The 8,709-nt window shown below is 41.1% G+C and overlaps 1 pseudogene; it reads right to left on the bottom strand.

Moving 5' to 3' along the window:
• Positions 1 to 6,726: 6,726 nt before the first annotated feature.
• LOC131280210 (mitochondrial ornithine transporter 1 pseudogene) lies at positions 6,727 to 7,619 on the bottom strand (annotated as a pseudogene).
• Between the last annotated feature and the right edge of the window lie 1,090 nt (positions 7,620 to 8,709).

Here is an 8,709-nt window from a genome sequence, read left to right as displayed (position 1 = left end):
ACCAAAGAGGTACAGGACCTATATTCAGAAAACTACAAAACTAAAAGAAATCAAAGAAGACCTAAACAAATGGAAAGACATTCACTGTGCTCATGGATTGGAAGACTAAACTAAATATTGTGATGATGTCAATCCTACCCAAACTAATTTATAGATTCAATGCAATACCAATCAAAATTCCAACAACCTCCTTTACAGAAATAGAAAGGGCAATTACCAAATTTATTTGGAAGGGAAAGTGCACCTGAATAGCCAAAAGTATCCTAAAAAGGAAGAGTGATGTGGAAGGACTTTCACTGCCTATCTTTGAAACACACTGCAAAGCTACAGTGGTTAAAACAGCATCGTTTAGAGGTGAAGAGGACATCACCAACCCAGGGTCCACAGAGTGGGGGAGTAAAATACGGATTAGAGTGAACTTACTGATATTCTACTATTGAACTATTGTGACTAGTACTGGAAGAAACTGTAGCACTGATCTGGAGAAAGTAGCCAAGGTGTTGCTGAGGGCAGGGAGACGGAAGAAGAGATGAGATGTGGGGCATTTTCGGGACTTGGAGTTGTCATAAATGATATTGCAGGGACAGATGCTGGACATTATATACCCTGCCATAAACCACTGAATGAACTGGGGGAAGAGTGTAAACTACAATATAAACTATAATCCATGTGGTGCAGCAGTACTCCAAAATGTATTCACCAAATACAATGAATGCAGTGAATGTGCCATAATGATGAAAAAGGTTCTTGATGTGGGAGGAGTGGTGGGGTGGGGTGTGGGGTACATGGGAACCTCTTATATTATTTAATGTGGCATTTTTTGTGATCAATGTATCTTTTTAAAAAGAGACAATTTAATAAAAATTTTTAAAAAAACAAACATGATATGACTCATGGGGATGACACTCCCTGGTACCAAGGGATTACTACCAAGCACCAACTAGTAATGCAACTAGAAAAAGACCTTGACCCAAAGGGGGAAAGGGTAAAGACAAATGAGTTTATATGGCTAAGAGACTTCAAAGTGAGTTAGGAGTTCTCTCCAGCAGTTACGCTTATTCACATCTCAGTGGGATCTCACTGACTGTTACAGTAAATATTGCCTCAAAGAGTGGGGCTCCTGAGGGCTCTGGAGACATCCAGACACTGTAGGCAGGGCAGACAGCTCAGGAATTTGGTGCCTGCCAGTGGGCCCAACCTAAGCATTTATGCTCCCCAGTGTGACAGAGTTGGGTTCAGTTATGGTTTCCCTACACATGGCTCTTCTGCCCCTTCTATTTGAACCTATAGCTAGTACTAGAGTTGATAGTTGTATGTCCAAGGGACTTAAATGTTTGGGCTGTCCATGTGCCAGTTGGGCCTTGAATCTCAACAATTTTGCAACACATCTCTCCAGTTCATTGGTCTCACCCAGGACAACTAACAAGGAGATGATGATGGATAATGCCCATCCCAAGGAACAGAGAGAGTCTGCAAATGCAAGCAAGATAGTCCCATCCATCTGCTCCATGGGATCTAAGCCCCCTCTCAATTAGAGGTGGAGTGGGCATCACAATCACAGAATCCTCAGGATTGGGGAATGAACGGTGGACTAGAGTAGACTTGTAGTTGTTCTACTGTAGACTTGTGCTCCTAGCAATGCAAGAACATTTATCATGGAAGTGGAAGCAGTGGCCACTGGAGGTTCTGAGGCAAGGAGGAGGGAAAAATAGGTGTAATATGGAGACATTTTCGGGGCTTGGAAATTGTCCTGAATGACATTGCAATGACAGATACAGGCCGTTATATATCTTGTCATAACTTACAAAATTGTGCAGAAGAGAGTGTAAACTACAATATAAACTATAATCTACACTTAGTGGCAATGCTCCAAAATGTGTTAATCAATTATAATGAATGTACCACACTAATAAAGGATGTTGTTAATGTGGGAAAATGTGGGAGGTGTAGAGAGTGGGGCATATGGGAATCCCCGATACTTTTTATGTAATCTATATATCTTTAAATTATCTTTATATTAAAAAAAAAACACCCAGCATGGTATTGCCATTAAAGATAAACACATTGACAAGTGGAACAGAATTGGGAGTCCAGAAATAAACCCTTCTGTCTACAACCAACTGGTTTTTTTTTGGTCTTTATTTATTTTTTTAATATTACATTCAAAAAATATGAGATTCCCATATACCCCCCACCCCCCTCACCCCACTCCTCCCTCCGTAACAACAATCTCCTTCATCATCATGAGACATTCATTGCATTTGATGACTACATCTCTGAGCACCACTGCACCTCATGGTCAATGGTCCACATCACAGGCCACACTCTCCCACAGTCTACCCAGTGGGCCACGGGAGGACATACAATTTCTGGTAACTGTCCCTACAGCATCACCCAGGACAATTCCAAGTCCCGAAAACGCCTCCACATCTCATCTCTTCCTCCCATTCCCTACCCCCAGCAGTCACCATGGCCACTTTCTCCACACCAACTGGTTTTGACAAGCCTACCAAGTCCATGTTACAGGACTAAACAGTTTTTTCAACAAATGGTGCATTTACCTATTTTTTTCTTTTATTGCTTTTGCTTTGGGTGTAAAGTCTAAAAAGCCATTACCTAACACAAGCTCCCAGAAATGCTTTCCTGTGTTTTCTTCTGGGATTTTGTTAATTGTAGCTCTTAAATTAAGATCCATTTTGAGTTGCGTTTTACATATCGTATGAGATAGAGTCCTCCTTTTTTTTTTTTGCAAATAGAGATCCAGTTTTCCTAGCACCATTTGTTAAAGACACTATTCTTTCCCAATTGAGTGTTCTTTGCCACCTTATCAAAAATCAGTTAGTCATAAATGTGAGGTTTGATTTCTAAGCTCTCAGGGGGATAGGCCCCATTTGTCTATATGTATGTCCTTGTGCCAGTACCATTCTATTTTGATTACTATGGTTTTGTAATAAGTTTTTTTTTAATTTGATAAATAATTTAATGATAGAATGCCCAAATTCCTTTAAACACAATATTTCAAGTGGCCATATTTTTGTCTTAACTACAGATCTGAAATGGTACAAGTTGTACCCCAATATTAAACATGAATTAAGCAAAATGAAAGAAAAAAATTCTCCTGATTTAACTTGCTTCTACTCATTCCCCTCTCCTGCTCACTCTCACTTGCCTGAAATTATTTTCATTTAAGATATCTTAATAGTCAACATGTGAGGAAAAAGTCTGCTGACAACAGGCTGGCACTGGCCATGGGCCTGCGTGGGGCACTGTGCCCTCAGATCCACCTGCTTTCTGCTGGGAGCCAGTCCATTTTCTATTCTGTTTTAATCCATTTGGCTCAGAAGAAGCTACTGACCATTTAAGTGTGGAGAGAAAAAAAGTAGAAAACTATTTTTTTTTTAGAGAGAAAGCAAATGGAAGGCCAGCCCAGTTATGGAGCACCTTGGGTGCCAGGCTGAGCAGGCCATCCTGGATGTCCATGTGGCGTGTCCACATGTTCACAGCAGCGAGCTTCCCTGAACCTCTTACCTGTGTCACTGTGGCTTTAACTACCAAAGGGGCTTCATGGAGAGCAAGAAGTTTAGGGAAACTGGATGTCTGAGACAAGTTAGACACATGCAGTTTGGTCATTATTGACATCACTGGCCTGCTTGCTTTCAGCAGTACCGGCTGGTAAGAACACTTTTTACTGAGAAAGACCCTGCTGGTTTGGGAGCAGCATGGGATAATGAGGCTTACTTGCATGTGACAATAATGGCCTCTTATACCATATGACCTAAGAACAGCTGCCATTTCCCATGTCTGTGAGGACCAGGTGAAATGTGGATTTTTTTTGTCTGTGTACATATATAAACATATGAGAAAGCTTAACAAAACTTCTTTTCTTATGTTTTATTACTTTATAAAGTTACACACACCCTATGTATAATCACCATTAAAATTGGCTGACTTCTCATCAGAGGAGTTGTGCTTACACACTTCTCAGCAGGGTCTCAGAGACAGTCAAAGTAGATACAACCCCAGGTAGTGGTGCTGAGGGCTACAGAGACACCTAGGCCCTACAGTCATGACAGATGGCTCTGCAGTGCAGTGCCTTGCCAGTGGGACCTACTTTGGAATTGGTGCTTCTGAGTGTGATGGAGTGGGACTCAGATGTGACCTCTCTACACATGCCTCTTCTGTCACTTTTACTGAGCCTGCGGTTGGCACAGGTTTCAAGGAGACTTGAATCTATGGACTGTCCATGTGCCAACTGGGCCCTGAGCCTCAGCAGAGCTGCAACACCTACTCTCCAGTTCATTGGACTTACCCAGGTCGGCTAACAGGGAGGTGAGGATGGTCAACCACCACACTAGGGAACCGAGAGAGTCTACAGCTGTAAGCAGGAGAAATTCCATCCATCAGTCATGTAGGGTCTAAGCCCCCTCTCAATTTAGAGGGGGAGTGGACATCACCATCCCAGTGTCTTCAGGATGGAGGAATAAAATATGGATTAGAGTGGACTTACTGGTATTCTACTATAGAAATATTGTGACTCTAGCAATGGAAGAAATTGTACCATTGATGTGGAGACAGTGGCCATGCGAGTTGGTGAAGGTAGGGAGAAGGAAAAAGAGGTATGATACGACATTTTTGGGACTTGGCATTGTCCTCCATATTGCAGGGACAGATGCAGGACACTATATATCCCACTTTAACCCACTGAATGGACTAGGAGAGTATAAACTACAACATAAGCTATAATCCACACTGTGTAGCAATGTTCCAAAATACACTCAACAAATGCAACAAATGTACCACACTAATAAAAGAAGTTGTCGATGTGGGAGGAGTGGGGGGTGCGGGGAGTGGAGTATATGGGAAACTCTTATATTTTTATTGTAACACTTTGTGTGATTTATGTGTCTTTTTAAAAAGATAATAAAAATACGGGATTTCTAGTACCCATTTTAGAAGGCTCCAGCACATTTAAAGCATGGCAAGGAGTTACAGACTGCAAGATAAACTTCAGGATGGGTTATCCCTGACATTACTCACTGCCTAGTATAAGCACTAAGTTCTATTGAGTCCTGTCTGAGAGGAGAGGCCATCCTCTACACTAATGTCATTTGATAACTCAATAGGGAAAAAAGGCTTCCTTGAAGGTTTTGGTATTTTCTGATTGGTAGAGGCAAAGTGGACAGCAAGTGGTCCAAGGTGGAGCAACAGTTTCTAGATGGGCTAACAGGAATCCTGTCCAGGCAAGGACCCAGTATCCAGAAGCTAAGAGCTACTGTCATCCACTGGGTCTCCATCAAAGCATGGCAGCACAGCCCTGTCCCCTAAGCCCCTTTGTCAATCTAACGCCCAGCAGAGTAGAAGTTCTTTTAGAGAGGGAAGAGGGCAAGTTGACAGAGGTGAAGGCCATGCTGCTTGCCAAAGGCCTGATGCTCTAGGCCACACTAGTAAGAATGAGGAATATGGTCCCACTTGTGAAATGAATTGGCTCTATTTGGGAAAATCCAAGATGTCTACTCTGAACTTTAACTCAAGAATATGGAGAAGCAGATGTGGCTCAAGCAATAGGACTCCCACCTGCCACATTGGAGGTCACTGGTTTGGTTCCCAGGGCCTCCCAAAGAAGGCAGTGAGCTGGCAAAACGGGCAGGCACAGCAAAGCTGATGCAACAAGATGACGCAACAAAAGACAAAAGAAGAAAAACATAATGAGAGACACAACAAAGCAGAGAATGGAGGTTCCTGGTGCCTCCTAAAGAAGATGAGCAAGACAACAAGCTGAGGCAATGAGCAGGTGTGGCAAGTTGATGAAACAAGATGATATAACAAGAGACTCAAGAAGAAAAACATAATAAGAGACACAACAAAGCAGGGAACAGAGGTGACTGAAGTGATTAGGCACCTCCATTCTACATCAGAAGGCCTAGGTTCAGTTCCTACTGCCTCCTAAAGAAATAAAGAAGAACAGACACAGCATGCACAAACAACAAGGGGGTGTGAAGAAATAAATAAAATCTTTAAGGAAAAAAAAAAAAGAATCTGGAAGCCACACCAGAATGCAGGTATATTCCTCTCTTAAAAATCTAGATAGATATTTTGGTTCTCAAGCTTCACTTAAGGACTTTTTCAAAAAGTTAACTGCTTAGCGCATATGTTAAGCAGACTTTAAAAGAGATTCTGTGTGGAGCAGGTGTATCTTGGGTTGAGTGTCTTCTTCACATGTATAAGGTCTTGGGTTCAATCTCTGATACTTCCTAAAAAAATTTAAAAAGGGAGAGAAGTTGCATCTTAAATGGGTTAGGCAATCATTTATAGAACATGGTAAATGCTGGGTTTTTCTGTGATATCTGAGATTAAACATGCAACTAAATTGTGTATTTCATTCAACACACGATCATTCAAACTGCATGTACATCTACAAGTTTATGCAAAAGCCCTGATATACCAATATTTGACCTTTCAGAGAAGGTACTTAGGGCCACTGGCTCAGCCTGTATATTCCGCCAATGACAACAGCAACAACTTTCCTATTTCACTACAATTATGGGCAGAAATTACGTGATTTAGAATAGAAGTCCTTCCATAAAATTTAAGGTTTAGAAGAAAGAAAGACAAAAACAAAATTCCCATGAAGCCAAAATAATTCCACCCTGGTCTTGAACTGCAAAACCCTGAGATGACCTGTAGTCTCTAAACATCTGTACTTGGATCCAGATTTGCCAAGACATTTCAAATGCATTCTTTGAATTGGCTCATCATCAACTTCCTGCTGAATTCATAGGGCAAAAATAGTGCCCCATTGACAGGGAATGGACAAATCATAGTAGGCTTCAATCCAGAACATAAGGCTGTTATGCCTTCATTTTTCACAACACTTAGAAGTTCTGAAATCAAGCCTGTTTTCCAGCCATCGAAAGAACCTGACTTGTGGATTTAATACATTCCACTGGATATATAGCCAACCAGAAAAAAACTTCACAAACTCCACCACTTAACATCAAAGGGACAGAACCTTAGCTCATCTTTCTATCTCCCTGATGCATAAAGAAAAATGATTGGCTCAACTCATAGCCACCAAAGAAGAAATACTCTGATACTTCTTGAAGTAAAGTACTGGAAAGACCCTGGTAGAAGCCCAAGGGGCCGTCCTTTCTAAGGATGGTCTTCACAATGGACCAAACAGTATTATGGCATTTGGCAATATTTCCTGATGTCTCCATTCCGTACATGGTCTGCAGGTGGCATTTCTCGAACTCAGTGGAACAGAGCACCAGTGCAGCAAAAGCAGAGGCGAAGGGACCAGCCTGTGGCATTCTGTAGGTCACTCAGCTTTGACAGCTTATCTAGTTCAATCCTCACGACCTGTTGGCAGAAGCCATAGCAGAGTTCTTTATAATGTTGGTGATTAGCCCCAGGCTGGTCCCCTTCTAAAAGCCCTGGAAGCCCAGTTAGCTGTAAGTCTTAAGGCAGCAGTTGGTAAACCCCCCCACACACGGGTCAGGAAATGTCTGCATCTTAACTTTCATCGTGTTAAATGGCTGCCCAGACAATACACATGCAGTGTCCCCAGCAACCCTCGCTGTGAGGTCGATAGCAGCTTGGATAGTATGATTGAACTTCATGTTCGCCCACTTGTTTTTTGGTTTCCATGAACGACAACTGAAGCTTATGAAGGCACCTCGTATCCACTGGGCTGAGTAGTGGGGTGGCCGAGTCCTGCTTGGCTCTGCCGCCTCCTCTTGGCTCAAACTCCCAGGTTGGGGAGGCAAGGAGTGCCCTACAGCTAGCAGCAGGCTGTCCAGGGACTTGAGGTCTGTAATAAGTATTAAGATTGCTTTTGCCCATTTTTAATTGGATCATTTATTTTCTTATTATTGTGTCTTAAAATTCTTTACATATTTTATATATGTCCTTTATCAGATATTTATTTTGCAAGTATTTCTCCCATTTTCTTGCTTGTCCTTTCATTCTCTTTACTCTGTGAAATATCTTTCACAGAACAGACGTTTTTAATTTTGATGAAGTCCAAGTTATCAGTCATGTTGACTATGTAAAACTTATTGCCAAACCCTACCTAGGCCACTTAGATTTTCTCTTATGTTATCTTTTAAAAATTTCACAATTTTGTGCTTTACATTTAAGCCTATGATCCATTTTTGGTTAATGTATGTAAAAAGTGTAAGACCAGTGTCTAAATTCATTTTTTTCCATGTACATGCGCAGTTGTTCCAGAATCATTTGTTGAAAAATGAATTTCCTTTGCTCCTTTGCCAAAGACCAAATGTTCCAAATGCTCTCTTATGTTCCATTGATCTATATACGTAATGTTTCATCAATGTCACAATATCTTGATTATTGTGGCTTTATAATAAGTCTTGAAATCGGGTGGTGTCAGTCTTCTGACTTTGTTCTTATTCAGTATTTTGCAGGCTATTCTGGGTCTTTTGCCTTTCTAAATATACTTTCAAATCAATTTGTTGATACAAGATAACTTTTTAGGATTTTGATTGGGACTGTGTTGAGTCTGTTGGGAAAAAGATCAAGTTGGGAAGAACTGATATCTTAACAATATTGAGTAACCCTATTGATGAATATAGAATATTTTTCCATGTATTTAGATCTTTGATTTCTTTCATCATAGTTTTGTAGTTTTCTCATATAGATCTTATATGTATTTTGTTAGATTTCTAGGTACTTGATTTTTTTCCTGAG

Source organism: Dasypus novemcinctus, chromosome 10 (assembly GCF_030445035.2).
Source record: "Dasypus novemcinctus isolate mDasNov1 chromosome 10, mDasNov1.1.hap2, whole genome shotgun sequence".
NCBI classification, from domain to species: Eukaryota; Metazoa; Chordata; class Mammalia; order Cingulata; family Dasypodidae; genus Dasypus; species Dasypus novemcinctus.
This window is presented reverse-complemented; position numbering and strand designations above follow the sequence as displayed.